Genomic DNA, 18,998 nt, shown 5'->3' with positions numbered 1-18,998 from the left:
AAGCGTAAACGAGAGCTAGAGCTCAGGGTGTGCTGACAAACATCATAAAAGCCAGGAAAACAGTTTATTTTGGCTATGTTCTACGAGGTGGAAAGTACGGGCTTCTACACCTCATAGTACAAGGAAAGATAGAAGATAAGCGAGGAGCTGGTACACCACCGATGCCATGGCTCCAAAACATCAAAAACTGGACTTGCATCAACAACACCGAACAACTCTTCAAGTTAGCTGAAGAAAGGGGCGCTTTCTCCAGGGTGATCGCCAACGTCCGAGGGACCGGATATGGCAGCTGAATATGATTATTATTATTATTATTATTATTATTATTATTATTATTATTATTATTATTATTATTATTATTATTATTATCATGTCCACCTCTGTAGCGTAACGGATAGCATTGTTAGCTGCTGTCCTCGGGTGTCCGGGTTCGATTCACGGTACTGACAGAGATTTGAGAATGTCAGGAGGGCTGATATGTGGTTAAATCGTACATGCAGCTCACCTCCATGAGGGGTGTGCCTGAAAAGAGCTGCACCACCTCGGGACGAGGACACGAATCTTATTCTTCTTCCTCTTCTTATTATCCTTTCTATTATTATTATTATTATTATTATTATTATTATTATTATTATTATTATTATTATTATTATTATTTATACATCGAGTTGAGCCTATATGGACTGCGTGGTAACAACCAACTTCACGTCAGTATCTAGGTCTTGTTCTTGTTCCGGCTTTGACTTCCTGCCAATACCTTCTGAGCCTAGCGACGACTGCCTGTAGAATGTTATTGTTCACGTAAAACCAAACTAATAATGAACACTGAAAATTCGAGGAATTTCCGGGGACAAATGGGTAAATACATTCCAGGGATACATTTCCTCATGCAACTGTCCATGGAAAACGGGGACGTCTGGTAATCTTATCTTACGTGCCGGTTTATCTACCGACACGAAGCTGGCGTATTTGAGTACGTTCACTTGAGCGGCGATAGAACCCTTAAACTTGCGCGCAGAAATTCAGAGCTCTACTGTCTGAGCCACTCGGCTCGATAGTACAGGGTGGCGCACGAATAGTTGACATATTTAATTTTAGAATAACAACTTTACTTTTCACAGAACACTAACGAAATTTTAGACACAGGCAGCTTGGACCCTGGAAATACATTTCACTACATCACATGTTCAATGTGGCCTCCACTGCGGCGGATAACCTCTTCGAGACGAGTACGCATGTTTCTGACGACTTTTCGGCACAGGTTTTCGTGAATTTCACTGCAGAGCTGCACAATCCGAGCACGCATTTCCATGCGGCTTTGAGGTCTTGAAGCGGAAAGTTTTTCTTTCAAATAGCCCCATAAAAAGAAATCACAGGGATTTAAATCTGGGCTTTAAGGAGGCCAGAGGAATCCAACATTATTGTTGTACTGTGGATAACGAAGAGACATTACACGATCACCAAATACTCTCCTCAAAAACTCAAGAACATCGTTAGCTGTGTGAGGTGTTGCACCATCTTGCATAAACCACTGCGTATGAATAGGGATAGAGAGAATTTGAGGCATGAATTCATTCCCCAGCATGTCCTATCACTGTGCATTAACTGTCTGACTGAAGAAAAATGGTCCAATTAACCCATGACTTGACAGAGCTACCCATAGACTCACTTTTTCTGCATACGTATCTTTTTCGTGAATAATGTCTGGTTTTTCTGTAGCCCAAAACCGCACATTTTGTTTATTAACTGCCCCGTTGAGATGAAAATAGGCTTCATCAGAGGACCGAGTGTTAAAGATTACTTTATCTTTAGTCCATAAGGCGTACTGCAAACTCTTCTGCCTGTGAAGATCTGTTAGCTTCTGTAGAACAGTCACCGTGAAACATTCTTTGAACTGGATGGCGCGATATTCCACTTTATCTTGAATCTCTCCATGTCGACTTGTATGGGCTGCGCTGCATGGCGACCCTCAGCGCAGCGATGCTTTCAGGAGACCGAACTGCCGGTGCACGTAGTCGCTTTTGTTCCTTCACAATGCCTTCTTCTTCAAAGTTTCTATATAAGCGAAGGATGGTGTTCCTTGCTGGTACCCACCTACTCTGAAACACAGCTCGAAATTTCCTGTGTGTGGCCGTAACACTTTTTGATTTGCAATAAAAAATAACTGTTTTGGCGTGGTGCTGAACGGAGAGTCGGCCATGTTCGGCCATGGCAGAAAACTCACTGGAATGCAGGCATTTGGAAACAAAGCAGGAGTGTCATCTCTACAGATATTTCCATGAAACAGGGAAGGTGTGCGCGAAATTTTAACAACATAGTACATAATTTGCATTTTATATTTGTTTTTCAAATGTGTCAACTATTCGTGCGCCACCCTGTATGAAGAAGAGCAATTTGGTGACTGATATCTCCAAAGTACCAAGTTCCTAAATGAATCACCGGTAAAGAACTCAAAACATAATATATAACTATGTTTCGAGTTATGCACCAAGGCTGTATCATGAAACATTGTAATTAGTCGGGAGAAACTACAATTTACATCAATTTGTGAAAGCTTATGAGAGAAAATTCCTTCGGGCTGAGCAGCGGTCGCTTGGTAGGCCAAGGCCCTTCAAGGGCTGTGGTGCCATGGGGTTTGGTTTGGTTTTTTTTATGAGAGAAAATTAAGCACTGTAACTGCTCATTGACTTTAGATGGGGCTAGGGTTCTCGAAAGTTTTTTGATATGTGTATCGAAGCACATTCTTCAAGGGGCCATCCGAGAACCGGACACAAGAACTCGAGCACACTCATTTAATCGTAACTACCTCTCCAAAACTAACTTTGCTTTCCATCCTTAACTATCACCTTTTCATGCAGTAGTGCTAATTATTTCAATATCTTAGTTACAACAAATGAGTGGAATTTCTTTCTCCCGTTCCTTCACACGCACGCACTCTTCAGTGAAAGTTTTTAGTTCCTTCTTGCACGAATGGGACTTGTTTCCTATCGAAGAAAGTATGTATCACGCCCATCTTCATGGCTCATTAAGTCAATTTCACGAGAATTTCCACTTAAAAATTGAGAGCTTTTGACAGGCTGCGTGCCACTTGCTTCAATGAAAATTTACTCTAATGTGTAACTGCGTGCGCTAGACATGCGGTAATTAGGTTATATCAGTATGATAGTTCCAGGCGGGGAGAAACAGGCACGGTCCAATGCCAAAAATTCTAAAAGCAGAGCCATCTCCGTTACGGTAAATGAAGGCCCCTGGTGAAGTTTAAGGTTACCACTTTCACCATTCCTAACCACGGTACAAGTAGTACGGATAGCTCTATGCCTTTTTTCTTTTTTTTTTACATATTTGAGGAAATCGCACAACTATTTACTTTCTTTTTTTGTTATTTGCTTTACGTCGCACCGACACAGATAGGTCTTATGGCGACGATGGGATAGGAAAGGCCTAGGAATGGGAAGGAAGCGGCCGTGGCCTTCAATAAGGTACAGCCGCAGCATTTACCTGGTGTGAAAATGGGAAACCACGGAAAACAGTGGGGTTCGAGCCCACCATCTTCCGGATGCAAGCTCACAGCTGCGCACCCCTAACCGCACGGCCAACTCGCCCGGTACAACTATTTTCATAATTTAACATTTTATGTTTAAATATCTTCCATATTTTATGGTTTGAAAGCTATTTTTTACAGAAATTAATTTAATATTTCTTTTACTAGCATCAATAAATAATTTATATGAAATATGGAAAGAATTCAGCTCTGTGCACATTGTTTCCTTTCTTGCTGGCTGTGAGCCATATCGAAAAGGTTGAAATCTTGTTCTGTGACTTTAATTCTTATTTTTGTGCTTTACATCTTTAACTGTTCTACTTTTATTTGATGCAATATTAATCTCTACATTAATTTCACATACTTTACAAAAATGTTAGTCCATATCTCTTTCCACATTTTGAAATTTTCTAAGCCATATGTACTGTATGTATTTAGCCATTTTATTACATATTAATCCTAGGCCTGCTTGTAACACTTCTTCTTCTTCTTATTATTATTAATTGCCCCTTTGCCCTGTCTATTGGGGTCGGCAATCACCTGGTTCCCGAACCAGAGGAATTAACCGAACGCAGTGGGCCGGGATTCGAACCCAGGGCCCTCTGGACCAAAAGCCAGTATGTTGATCATTCACCCAAGTAGTTGGACGATCCTTATAAAACATATTACTGGAAAAACATGTCTAGCTCCTTGGCTGAATGGTCAGTCGCTTTCGGTTCAGAGGGCTCCGGGTTCGATTTCCGGCTGGGTCGGGCATTTTTAGCCTTAAATGGTTATTTTCTTTGGCTCACGGACTGGGTACCTGTACTGTCTCCAACATTCCTGCAACTCACACAATACAACACTATCCTGTACAACAAAAATATCTAGTTCCCATACACGGCAGATGATCCCCGCCTTCGTTGGAGGGTTTGCATTACAAGGGCTGCACCAGCCTAGGAATATACTGCATATGTATGACTGAAAAATCTACAAAGACAAAAGAAAGCTGTTCGTCAAATTTTCGAATCATTTTGTATCGTTTACTAGTCATAGTAGTTCGGTGAAAGTCTCAATCAAAAGTCTAGAATGTCGTTACGCAGACTTGTTAGCCTGCGGGTTGACTAATGTCCCACATATCAGTGCTGGGAGCCAAACGTAATAACTAAACACCGTTTTATTAGCGGAGTTACACGTGAGTGGTACCAGCTCGTGCTTTGGGAGGGAGAAAGTTCCTATAATTGTGTCGTTCTAAGGAGCGACCACATGTCTTTCTTTGATTACAGCATCTTAAATTTATGCAAATTTACAAAGTGAAGTGGGAAAATGACTTCCGCAAAAGATGTTGAACTGTATTTCTTACTAAACTGGTCAGGCAGCAATAATTATATCATTTTCAGTGAAGTGACAGCCAGTGGGTGGTGGCGGTAGAATAACATCCACGGTATCTCCTGCCTATCGTAAGAGGTGACTAAAAGTGGCACCAAGGGCTCTGAACTTGTCAGTGTGGATCGGCGACCGCGGGGCGCTTAGTTGAGTCCTGGCATTGCTTCCACTTACTTGTGCCAGGCGTCTCACTTTCGTCTATCCTATCCGATCTCCCGTGTTCAACTCTTGTTCTTTTTCGATCCAGACGATATTATAACATTTTAGGCCTAGGCAGTCTTTTATTTTCACACCTTTCGTGGTCCTTGTCTTTCTTTAGCAGATGCCTTCATTTTTCGAAGTGTCGGATCCCTTCCATTTTGTCCCTCTGATTAGTGTGAATAAAGAATGGTTGCCCAGTTGTACTTCCTCTTAAAACAATAATCACAACACCACCACAGCCAATGACGTAATAAACGTCGTGCGGGTTTGTAAACAATTCCCCATACTCATCTCCAACGGAGGAACTTTATCCCGCACTACTAATAATGAAATTTGAGAGACACTGGAATGTCAGATTGTTTGCGCCAGAAATTACTTAAAACACTCAGTCTTCTTGTTCTTCTCCTTGGCCTTTTCCAAACTTATTGGGATTGGCACTTCGTGTGGATTTGTCCAAGTTTTACGACTGGGTGCCCTTTGTGACACAAAGTGGGAAGGGATATATTCACTAAATTATTTCTGTTGTGATTCGTAGTAGTGTGGTGTTTTATGGCAGACGAAGATACTATTGTAATGATTCGAACACAAACATTCAGTCCCCGAGCCAGTTTAATCGACCATAAGCAGTTAAAATCCCCGACCCAGCCAAAAATCGCTCCCGGGACCGTCTGAATCGAAAGCCAGTACGCTGACCATTTAGCCAAGAAGCCGGACACATTACAACATTGAATAGCGATGTAATTTATTTTATGTTCCACTAACTGCTTTCATGGTTTTGAAGATGCCGAGGTGTAGGAATTTTGTCCCGCAGATTTTACTTTTACGTACCGGTATCGATAAACCTACCAACGAGAGGCGTGCGTCTTTGAATAAACATGAGCTCAGAGAACTAGCGACCTACCGTCTGAGCTACTCAGCCTGGTGGATGCACTATCAAACAAGTATTGTTTAATGACTCCGAAATGAAACCATTGCTTTACTCGGACATATGTGGATTTTTTAAATATGCAGAAGAACTGATGTTTACTGATTTTTAAAAGGATTCGAATTCTTATATATTTGACAAATCTATGATAGTATTTTTATTTAGGCTTTATTCCACATAGTTTATTTGTGGTTATATTTCATGTATATAATACCACAATAAATGAACTGGGTAAATTAAGATTATCATTTTAATATATACAAATATTTACAAAGATATACAAATATTTTCAGTTCTTTGATTGGGCTGATACAGTTCTTCCAATACATCTCACATTCCTCTACTCCACCCCACTCTTCCAATTAATCTACATGCTAACCTTCTCCCTACAGAAGGTCTGAACCTGCCAGTCTCTTGAACGAACCAGGCCAGCTCTCTGTGCTCACCTAGGTCATCACCCATATCACCTAGCCACGGCCATGCAGTCACTGCCTGGCTTTCTGAGGAGATACGTGAACATTAAGGTATTGTCCGGTTGGTCTGGTTTCATGCAATCCACCTTGCCACCCTATCCTGAGCCAAACTCTTCAATCACTGCGTAACTATCACATCTTACATCTTTACCTACTAATCTCTTTGTCATACTGATCTCTTGGTCGTCCGGCTCCATGGATAAATGGTTAGCATGCTGACCTTTGGTCCAGGGGTCCCGGGTTCGCTTCTCGGTCGGGTCGTGGATTTGAACCTTCATTGGTTATTTCTGATGGCTCAGGGGCTAGGTGTGTGTGCCGTCTTCATCATCAGAATTCATCACAGGTATGGCCCCATCCTCATAGACGCGCAGGTCGTCTATACGGTGTCAACTAGAAGGACCTGCTTCGGTCCTCTTCGGAGACAACACGCCATTAATTATTACTCGGAACGTGACCAACCAACCTCTCTCCCTTTCGAGCCAAATTTCGCTAACTCGTTCTCTTCACACCTATTCGGTTCAATAATTCTCGTTTGTGATCCGATCGACCCATCTCACCTTTTCTATGATTCCACATTTCTAAGGTCTGTGTTTTTCGTCTATGTTTCACTCCCATACGGTGCCACATTCCTGGCAAATGCATTCAGAAACGACAGCCTGTCATGTTATGATTATGGTGAGTAGATTTTTCTTTTCCATGAAGGCTTTCTTTGCTAATGCTAACCTACAATTTATGTCCTGCTTGTTTCTTCTTCTTCTTCTTCTTCTTCTTATTTGATTTTATGTTAAAAGGGAAAGGGGTTACATGCTTCGATTGACAGACAATCATGTTCAGAATTATATGTTGGGTATTCAGCCGGAAGGCTGGTTTGATCCTCTGCAGCTTCACCAACAGCTGTCATAAATAACCTAGGCGTCACTGAAGAGGCGTACTAGGGAAATGAGGAGTGAGGTAGTTTCCCGTTGCTTTCCTCACCGAGCCAGCCGCTGCTAATACATATCAGTCTGCCAAGCCCACTGAAATGCATGCACCAACCGACCCTATGAGCGATATTTTCACACCATTCATAACAGGGACTGGCTACATAAGCAATGGTATTACTAGCATCACTCATACCTCAGTTATTTTCATATTGTCAAAGCCAAGGATGAGACTGAGACAGGTCAATGAAAGTAACAAATTTGATGTAGCCCATACCATAAGACACAGTGCACTGTAAACGCTACATCTCGCCAGCAACTTCAGAACTAGGGAAATTAATTCCAATATTAGTTATAAAAGAACTCGTAAAATTATAATTTACAACTAACTATAGTGTGTTTACGAATGGTGTTAATACTATGAAGAGGATTTGGTCACGTAGCTGTCAGCTTGCATTTAGGAGATAGTGAGTTCGAACCCCACTGTCAGCAGCCCTGAAATTGGTTTTCCGTGGTTTCCCATTTTCACATCAGATAAACGCTGGTCCACGACTGCTTCCTTCCCACTCTTAGGCCTTTCCTATCCCATCTTCGCCATAAGACCTATCTCTGTCAGTCTGGTGTAAAACTGTAATAAATAAATACTACTATGAAGACTGTAAATACACTTAATTGATGAACTTTGAACCAAGCCTGCGTGATTTGATTACAATTGAGGAGCTACCTGACGGTGAAATAGCGGCCCCGGTTTAAAAAATCATGAACGTTGCGCTGACACACGGCACCTCATAATCTGCAGGCGTTCGGGCTGAAGTAGGTCAAGGCCTATCAGGGTTGTTGTGCCATGAGGTCTTTTTGTTTTTGTTTTGTATGAAACATAAGTACACGTAGAATGACATGCTCTTGGTACGTGTCACTTTGAATTTGTCTTATTCTCATGCAGCGGAGTTTGTTAGACAGCACATTCTCAAACAGTTTCATTGCAAAATGTCCGTAAATACTTTAGATAGCGATTTGACTCAGATAGGTCTTCGGCGACGATGGGGTAAGAAATGGCCAATCCTAATACGAACGCAACCGTGGCATTGATAAGGATACAGCCCCGACATTTTCCTGGAGTGAATCTACCATCTCCGGAATTCAAGCGCCCAACAAAGCGTCATATCATCGTCATATTCGTAACATCTTTACAGACGCGTGAAGGCTAAAATGTTTTGATTATGGTTCGCAGTGCACGCCATACTGCTCCTGCGTTAAGCTAGTCGGATATGCCTAATACCTTTACATGAAAGTTTGAGTATAACGTTCATCCTTTGCCCGACAGGAAGGCGACAAGTTTAGAAACAAGACTTCAATTTGTAGAGACACATTTGGCCTGAGGATCCTTTGCCTGCTGCGGAAATGAGCACTACATTATTCAGACGTGTCAACTCGCCCGATTTAAGCGGGATACACTCTATTTTTGGTCCTTCCTCCCTCTCTCCTGATCGCAGACACTTGTCTCCCGATTCTGAGAACAGATTTAGTATTCATGTATTTTTTGAAAATGCCACGTTTTCCTCGTTCTTTAAGTACCTGGAGAGAAGTGTTTTTCAGTGGACGCTGGCAAGACAGATGCAGGGTGTGAGAGTGGTTGTGAATGAGTGTGTATAGGGGAATAAGTGAGGGTATAAATGACTGGGTCTTCTTACTCTAATACGTATAGCATAAATAAAAATGATTATTAAATTATTATTCTAAGAGTGCAGTGTTTGGAGTGTAAATATGTAAATTTGAAATTATTTACACATATGTAAATATTCAGTAGAATTTATGTATTTTATTTACTTCGACTTTCCCCAACTGGATATTGCCCCTGAGGACAAAGCATATAAAAATGCATTATGAATATTAAAAGTAGTTATGAGCTGGTTAGCACATTTGACATGCTGTACGTGATTGCATTAAAAAGTTCGGGAGATATGGTTCTTCAGGATTCGGACGGAATATTTCAAGGCAGATACTGCAATTTCTTTTGTGGGCATGGAAGCACTTCTGTATAGGTAAGGCTTGCCCTTTCTCCATCTATCATTCCTAGATTGTACAGTATATGTACAATTTAAGGAAAATAAATAAAATTAATATATAATAATAAACAGCTGTTGGTGTACTTAAATGACAGAATCTCTAACGTAATGCTTTTTATTTTATCATTTCCACATATCATTGCCGACTGTGAGAGTACTTTTTAGAATATTTATAAGGACGAAAACTCAATTCAGACCAAAGCTTCCCAAAACAATTTCTGGAAAAATTAAAACCCGTTCAAGAAGCCCAGTGCTTCGAGCATAAATCTAGTTCAGATTTTTTTTTTTTTTTGCTAGGGGCTTTACGTCGCACCGACACAGATAGGTCTTATGGCGACGATGGGATAGGAAAGGCCTAGGAGTTGGAAGGAAGCGGCCGTGGCCTTAATTAAGGTACAGCCCCCGCATTTGCCTGGTGTGAAAATGGGAAACCACGGAAAACCATCTTCAGGGCTGCCGATAGTGGGATTCGAACCTATCTCCCGGATGCAAGCTCACAGACGCGCGCCTCTACGCGCACGGCCAACTCGCCCGGTAGTTCAGAAATTTATGAACAGGCCCGAGGCAGTAACGATGAAGAGTCATGTGATGTGTTCTAAAGTTCAGATACATGCAGTATTGCAGTATTTATAAATAAATACATTAATTAATTAAGAAAAATTAAATGGCGTATGGCTTTTAGTGCCAGGAGTGTCCGAGGATATGTTCGGCTCGCCAGGTGCAGGTCTTTTGATTTGTCGCGCTTAGGCGAGCTGCGCGTCATGAGGAGGATGAAATGATGGTGAAGACGACACATACACCCAGCCCTCGAGCCAGCGAAATTAACCAATGATGGTTAAAATTCCCGACCCTGCCGGGAATCGAACCCGGGACCCCTGTGACCAAAGGCCAGCACACTAACTATTTAGCCATGGAACCGGGCAATTAATAAGAGAAATTGCATAATTGAGTAGTATAACGTGTTAAATATTTGTAAAGTTACGTTATCAATGATGTGTCGTAACATGCCGGGATATACCGCAAGAAAATATGATTTTTTTACTTTTAAAAGGTGGCACGGTCAACGTGTGTGGTGTAGTGATTACTGTGATTATCTGCAACCCCCGGAGGCCCGGGTTTGATTCCAGGCTCTACCACGAAATTTGAAAAGTGTTACGAGGCCTGGAAAGGGGTCCACTCAGCCTCGGTAGGATAACTGAGTAGAAGATAGGGGGGGGGGGGGCTCGATTTCCACCTCAGCCATCCTCGAAGTGGTTTTCTGTGGTTTCCCACTTCTCCTCCAGGCAAATCTAGGGATGGTGCCTAACTAGGCCACAGTCGCTTCCTCCCTTCTTCCTCGTCTATCCCTACCAATCTTCCCGTCCTCACACAAGACCCCTGTTCGGCATAGCAGATGAGGCAGCCCGGGGGAGGTACTGGTTCTCCTTCCCATTTTCATCCCCCGACCCAAAGTCTCACGCTCCAGGACACTGCCCTTGAGGGGGTAGAGGTGGGATCCCTCGCTGAGTCCGAAAGAAAGAAAGAAAGAAAGAAAGAAAAGTTGGCACGTCTGCATTAATTGCTGGAGTTAAAGGCGCCCGGGCTTAGAACTAACCGTCTATCCTCCCTAGTGTCGAAGTTACGGATAGCTTTATCTTCCACTCCTCCAAGGGCCTTCATGGCCCATATGGAGACGGCTCTGCTTTACTTTCTATGGCATCATTTGGGCCTGTTACCACTCTATGCTGAAAGGATTGTTTTAATTATTGTCGACAGCTCGCGACTCCCCTTTGAGTGACGAACATCAACACAATGATGACCGAGGCAATTGTTTTGAATTGATCTCATGGGTGAAATCATCTGCTGCTGCGCTGACGATAACAGGAACACAGACCAGAGTGACTGTGACACTGCATATCAAGTCGTTCTATTGTTTGAAACGAGTAATTACCCCGAGGTCGCTATAATGGGTGGTGCAGTTCCACTTGAGTTGGCCCTGAAGGAGGAGGTGACTCGCCGCTGTCTCCCTTCGCATCCAATGTCCTTGGAGGACTTAACCTTGATATTGGCATTTTTGAAATAAGAACCGTCTTTCTAAAGGAACCAGGCTTCTTAACTGTTCACTGCTCCGTCTGGCAGACAGACGTTCGAGAATTTACTGCTTATTCATGTTACTTCTCTCTAGAAATAGCTGGATGAGTATTACTACACGTTAGGTGTTCGTCTAGCGTGCTCAAGTTTCTAGTTCGAATCCCGACACAGCCTGTTAACATTTAAGAGTGATAAAATGAGATACATTATTGTCTAGACCTAGCGAGTTGGCAATTCGGTTAGGGGCGCGCAGGTGTGAGCTTGCATTCGGGAGATAGTGTTTTCGAACCAAACTGAAGATGGTTTTCCGTGGTTTCCCATTTTCACACCAGGTAAATGCTGGGGCTGTGCCTTAATTAGGGCTACGGCCGCTTTCTTCCCACTCCTGCCCTTTTCCATCTCATCGTCGTCTAAAGACCTGTTTGTGTCGGTGCGGTAAAGCAACTTGAAAAAAAAAAATTGTCTAGATTTGCTGGCTTGTTAATGACCCCTTTTCAGGGATAAATTACGTTATTCTGTCTTTTAACACCGAAAGCATTTTAAAGGACGATATACATAGGCCTATAGCATACATTTTTAAAAAGATGTGTTCAGGCGTATTAATGTAGCTCTCTGGCGAGTTGTAGGTATCCATAAACCTCAGTCTTGCCTGTTTTAAGGAGGTATGATAGTAGAGTGGCATCGTCACTGGTTCCTCGGGAAGGCGTTCATGGTTCAGATCCCGACCAATGCATATGGGATTTTTGAAGTGGAAGGTCACACCTTCCTGATTCGGATTACGCGTGAAACTGGAGGTCCCATGGCTATGATCACGATATGAATAGCCACGAGAAACTACAAGCTTTCTAGCATTTCTGTCTTGTTTATCATCGGGATAATTTGTTCCGACGAGGGTGAAATATTTCATCTGCAGACACCACAAAACCCCGTGATTATGAGGTTGATCAGCTGAGATCTTGGGAATAGAGAGAATGCACTTCACGCAGATAGATACTAGTGATACATCTCCTGAAGATAAAATGAAAATCCACAGCCTGTTTCCAGTCATGGAATGACATGAAATGATTGAAGTTCCATGCAAAAATTGAGCTGCGTATGACGAATGGTTTCGTAGCAGCGGGAGAAGGAACACCACAATTTATTATGATATTTTTGAACTTTGAATATGTGTCGACTTGCAAAACATAATCATAATCATGGTGATATTCCATTATTGTACAGTAAGTCTGTTACGCAATATATATTTAGTGTTCGTCGTACAGAATCTGATACAATTCTGAATTGTTGAATGCAGTATCTATATTGCTCGAATGTAATGTTACCCGAAAGGGTGCCTTGCTGAATGGTGTCTTCATACCTAATAATTTAATTCGGGTCTCTGATGTTGCCAAATTGTACTTTAGTAAAAGTGACACGTTAGTACGTATGTCCAAACCTTAGAACGGTTCTCTACGGGATCGGGTATGAAGTGAGAGGTTTTACGACCGGATGCCCTTGCTGACGTCAACCTCATTGAAGGAGTTAATGAGATGAAATGAATGACGTGATATATGATATTAGGAAGGGAGAGGGCGAAACCCCTTGTCGGCACATAGCCTACTCCTGTCGAATAGCACTAAAGGATCTACTGAAAGCTTAACGTCTCCATCCGACGGATGAGTCGCCATCTACAGCGTTATATGACCTCACCTTGGAGAGGTTTAAAATTGAATCAAGGCCTTTGGAATACAATCTACTGGTTAGAAATTGTATTACACTACTTCTCCTAACCTGCCGGCCAACTTTCTGATGGTGAACATTTTTTCGACCAACGGGACTCGAACCGGCTATCCACGGTGTCAGACAATTTAGAATTCATGCTTTAACGACCATGGCCAGCAGCCATGTGAGACATTAGTATCCGTGTAAAATAATGTAGCCTAACATTGTGTGTTGTTATTATCAAACTTATTATAATTTCCTAGTCCACACGTACTTAACACACACACACACACATGAAGTCGCTTAAGTGCGTCCAGTATCAAGTATTCGGGAGATAGTGGGCTCGAACTCCACTGTCGGCAGCCCTGAAGATGGCTTTCCGTGGCTTCCCATTTTCCCCACTCGCTAGTTGCTTTACGTCGTACCGACACAGATAGGTCTTATAGCGACGATAGGACAGGGAAGGGCTAGGAGTGGGAAGGAAGCGGCCGTGGCCTTAATTAAGGTGTGGTGTGAAAATGGGAAACAACGGAAAACCATTTTCAGGGCTGCCGATAGTGGGGTTCGAACCTACTATCTCCCGAATACTGGATACTGGCCGGACTGCAGATATCGAGCTCGGTGCTTCCCATTTTCACATCAGGCAAATGCTGAGGCTGTACCTTAATTAAGGCCACGGCTGCTTCCTTCCCTCTCCTAGCCCTTTCCTGTCCCAACGTCGCCATATACTTGTGTCGGTGCTACGTTAAGCAGCCTGTAAAAACACACACACAAAGGCATAAAACAATACTTCTACGTCTTTAACTTACTGTTGTCAAGTTGTTCTTTCCTTGGTGCTCCGAAACCTTTGCTCATCCGTAGCCGAAGTTTTGCAACGTAGATATAAATAAACTTTACATTTTGTCAACCAAAGCCCATCTCGATATCTGGGGATGTTGAATGGGAAGGGTTGCTTGTTAGAAAGTGCAGAAGGAATCCTAGTTCACGAAATACGCATTCAGAAATGAATTACGATCAGTGATTCAACATGTTGTAAAACAAGCCAGCGGCGAGCATTTATGTAACGTGCTCTAGCCTTCACTTCCTTTAATAGAACATGCCACACGTAACTTACTCCAGTTTGTGGTGCTGGCGGAGAAAGGTACGGGGCCACCGAAAATGCAAACAGCGCGTTACACAACAAACAAGGGCCATGTCAGCGAGTCTCAAGTGCTCCTTCTGGTAGCGTGAGAAATTTAGGACACTACGGAAGTGGGCCGGTGATACTCAGTACCAACATAGCCTTGTTTGGAGCGCCTCCCAGCTCTCATTTGTCCCATTCTGCGCTTAACATCTCATCCATAACATTCTCATCTGTCAGCTTGCAATCGGGAGACAGTGGGTTCGAACCCCAGCGTAGGCAGCCCTAAAGATGGTTTTACGTGTTTCCCCATGTTCACACCAGGCAAATGCTGGGACTGTACCTTAATTAAGGCCACGACCGCTTCCTTCCCACTCCTAGCCATTTCCTATACGCACCATCGCTGTCATAAGACCTATGTCGCTGTGACGTAAAGCAAATTTTAAAAAATCACATCATATACAACGGAATTTTGGAGGCAGGGAAAATGCCATGATATATTCAAAGTATATTCAGATTGTGTTTTCTAATTTTCAAATCAAATAATGCATTTTGCTTTTAGGGTCAAATCCCAAGTGGTAAATACGTTTCGTACGTACTGTCAAAGCCTTCTCTTTATATTGAAACGAAAATAACATTCTTAATTTTTCTGTGCATACTGACCTAATGCAAGCAACTAATTAAAATGCAGTTCATAACTTATCATATTTACTATTCGTGAAAACTGACACAAAGTTGTTTCGTTCTAACATCCTCAAATGTTACCGATCTCGACTGAGATCTAAACTGCTACCTTGCCCCCTCCCTGTGGCTGGGGGTGGTAGAATAACACCCATGGTATATTCTGCCTGTCGTAAGAGGTGACAAAAAGGGGCCCCAGGGGCTCAACTTGGGAGTGTGGGTTGGAAATTACGGCGCCCTTAGCTGAATCCTGGCATTGCTTCCACTTACTTGTGCCAGGCTCTTCACGTTCGCCTATCCTATCCGACCTCCCTTGGTCAACTTTTGCTGTTTTCTGACCCCGAAGGCATTATAGCATTAGAGGCCTAGGGAGTCTTTCATTTTTCACGCCCTTCGTGGCCCTTGTCTTTCTTTGAGCGACAATTTCAGTTTTCGACGCGTCGGATCCCTTCCATTTTTTCGCTCTGATTAGTGTTTATAGAGGATGGTTGCCTAGCTATACTCCCTCTTAAAGTAATAATCACCACCACCACGTGCTATCTTGAGAAACGACCAACGACTCCTCGATTAGACCACTGAGAATGGAACATATTATGAAAATTGGTCTCTGCTCAAAATATTACATGAGTATCGCATCTTACTGAGGTACGTAATACTTGTGGAAAGAGCTGCTTCTTCTTCAGTTTCACACAAAAAGGAGTTTTCTAAAAAAATAAAATTAAAAAAAACTTTGTATAAGAGAAGAGGCATTAAATTAAAACTTGAAGACTAATTTCTAGGAATTCACATGAGTAGTGCTTCAAGTAAGACTTCAAATGAATATTACTGTTATTTAAAGTTAAGATTTGGAGTGACTCTCCCCTAGACCCCTAACATTGTTCTTCTGACGATCTGAAACTGTACTTAGATTCGATGTATATTCCAGACGTCGACCATCCCAAATAATAAGCTTATTTCCAAAAGGTATCAAATCCAAAAGTAAAATTTTACAGGAGAAAAGAAAAACATTCAGAGTGTAAAATTTCAACTGAAAATTCATTTTAACATTTGTATTGTGTTCAGATAGAATAAGTGCATAATTATTACAAAGTACTTCTGTTAACATTTTTGCAGCTTGATAAATATTCAATAAAAGAGGATGGATTTTGTACTTTTGGCATTGGAATTCTAAATATTTCCCTCTGAAAATCATAAATTTCACTGCAGTCAACAGGACACTGACTGTATTTCAATATGCAGTGATCGAATTAAGTCGGACTGAGTGACTCGGACTGTTGAGGCGGTGGCCTTCTGACCACAACTTGGCAGGTTCGATCCTGGTTAACTTCGGTGGTATTTGAAGGTGCTCAAATACGGCCGCCTCGTGTCTGTAGATTTACTGGCACGTAAAAAGAAGTCCTGCGGGACTAAATTCCGGCACTTTGGCGTCTCCGGAAACCATAAAAGTAGTTAGTGGGACGTAAAGCAAATAACATTATTTTTAAAATTAAGTTATTTACAGTGAAGGCAAGCCTCCGTGGCTCAGGCAGCAGCGCGCCGGCTTCTCACCGCTGGGTTCCGTGGTTCAAATCCCGGTCACTCCATGTGAGATTTATGCTGGACAAAACGGAGGCGGGACAGGTTTTTCTCCGGGTACTCCGGTTTTCCCTGTCATCTTTCATTCCAGCAACACTCTCCAATATCATTTCATTTCATCTGTCATTCATTAATCACTGCCCAAGAAGAGTGCGACAGGCTTCGGCAGCCGGCACAATTCCTATCCTCGCCGCTAGATGGAGGCTCCATTCATTCCATTCCTGACCCGGTCAAATGACTGGAAACAGGCTGTGGATCTTCATTTCGTGTAGTGAAGGCACAGATTAGTTAAGAGTAAATGAAATCCATGAACACAACAATATAAATGAAAGTGTTTTGTTGCTGCTGGTCACGTTGTCTGGAAATGGCTCCATACGTTATGTTTTGACCAATTCACCCGGTGGGATTTGGTACTTATTGGTATCAAACGTGACTTTTAGCACCGTGTGTGACATGGATTTGGGGCGTTTTGACGAATTATTCTTTCATATTATGGAGCTTCCTTTTCTATCATCTTCTCAATGTTGATTTTTTTTAAATTTGGTACATTTTGGAAATATGCTTTTCATATGTGAAATGATTTAGTTAGGTACAGAAATTCTCTACTTTCTCTTGGGCCACCCTACTTGCCATTGTTTGTGCTCATAGATTTTTATATCGTTAAATGTCTAATGGCTAGGCTCAACCACTCCAAACAAGGAACAATTAACGATCGCTCGCAGGTACTGAAGAGCAACGACATCCATTAGCTCAAGTGTTGTTCTTCCATTGCTCAGATAATTAAGTACGTGCCAAGAACGTGTCAGTATCTTGTCACGTACTGCGTTTATGAATAGCGAGAACTGCCTGCCTCAGGGTGAATTCAGTAGACGACGGAAAACGACAAAGAACTTTAAAAGACAGATTCGCAGAAAGAGAAAGTTTGTCACCGACCTGTTTTAAGTTGCTAGCCCCAGTATCTGTTAACCATGTACCCTGGAGAAGGGTGGGTGAGTAGAGCTCGGAATATCTCAGTTCGAGTCCCAGTGGGGACAAATGGAATATATATAACTCATAGGCTCAGGTGCAGGATACTGGTGTGTCGTGCACATGAGGAAATGCTCTTACTAAACCTTGACTTTGATCAGCAGGCTCTTTCTACTGAGGAAAGCGATAGCATTTAAGGGTCATATGTGAAAGACCCGTCTCAGTAGATTTACTATCACATGAAAAATAAAACCACCTATTCGGATCAAACGCCTTAGCCATTGAAGGAATGTTCAAACTTTCCCTTTTTTTAATTTGTTTCGGCCAGTTATGGATTCCGTTGTTTTACCTGCTTCCTTCCTTCCAGTATTCCGGCGTGTGTTTTCGGTGGACATCTTTCCTTTCTTCACTCTTGGTCTTGCTTGGTGTACTCCAAGTTTCTTCCTGTGGGAACTACATTCCTGGATGTCTTTATTTGTGATATTTATATATATTGTATACTATTGGCTTCCACTGCTAACTGGTATAATGCCACCTGATCTACGCCGATCTAATGCCCTTATGAAGGAATTTCACAAGATCTCAAGAAATCCTAGTCTACCCGTGAATAGTGACCTGCCACTTCTGAATCTTAACAGACTAAAATCACGCCATCCAACTCTGCGTGATGCCTCTAACATGGATGCTAAAGATTTTAAATCTCTTGATGAGTGGAAAAGTAGATGGGAAGCAGCAACGGATGTGCGCCTTCATACCTTCTTCTCAGGTCCCAGACTTCCAAGTGGATCCCACCTACCACGCAAGACCTGGACTGCCCTGAATAGAATCAGAACAGGACATGGTCGGTGCAGAGCCGCTCTCCATAAGTGGAAAAAGCTACCTAACCCAGACTGTGACTGCGGAGCTCCACACCAGACTGTTCGTCATATCGTCAGGGAATGTAGGATTCGAGCCTATCACGGTGATGAGGATGACTTCCTGCTGCTAACTCCGGATGCTGCACGCTGGATCGAAGAATTAGACATTCAATTGTGAAGCACAAGTTGCTTTGTTTCTCAGCTGTAAATATGTATATATGTATATTACTGATTATGTCTGTATAAGCCATACGCTAAATAATAATAATATTATAATTGTAACAATACGAACTATAATAATAATAATAATAATAATAATAATAATAATAATAATAATAATAATAATAATAATAATAATAATAATAATAATAATAATTTTATTATCATAAATTTCACTGCAGTCATCAGGACACTGACTGTATTTACATGTACAGTGATCAAATTAAGTTAAGCCGGGCTGAGTAGAGCGCTGGCCTTGGCCTTCTGACTCCAACGTGGCAGGTTAGATCCTTATTATTATTATTATTATTATTATTA

General features: G+C 42.1%; 1 protein-coding gene across 2 annotated transcripts in view; it reads right to left on the bottom strand.

Moving 5' to 3' along the window:
• The window catches only part of Pxd (Peroxidase), a 310,908-nt gene that overhangs the window by 159,693 nt on the left and 132,217 nt on the right, over positions 1-18,998 (bottom strand). The gene's annotated exons all lie outside the window — the stretch shown is intronic.

The sequence above is a fragment of the Anabrus simplex genome, chromosome 1 (genome assembly GCF_040414725.1).
Source record: "Anabrus simplex isolate iqAnaSimp1 chromosome 1, ASM4041472v1, whole genome shotgun sequence".
Taxonomy (NCBI): domain Eukaryota; kingdom Metazoa; phylum Arthropoda; class Insecta; order Orthoptera; family Tettigoniidae; genus Anabrus; species Anabrus simplex.
The sequence above is the reverse complement of the archived record's forward strand: the minus strand, read 5'-3'. Positions and strand labels throughout refer to the sequence as shown.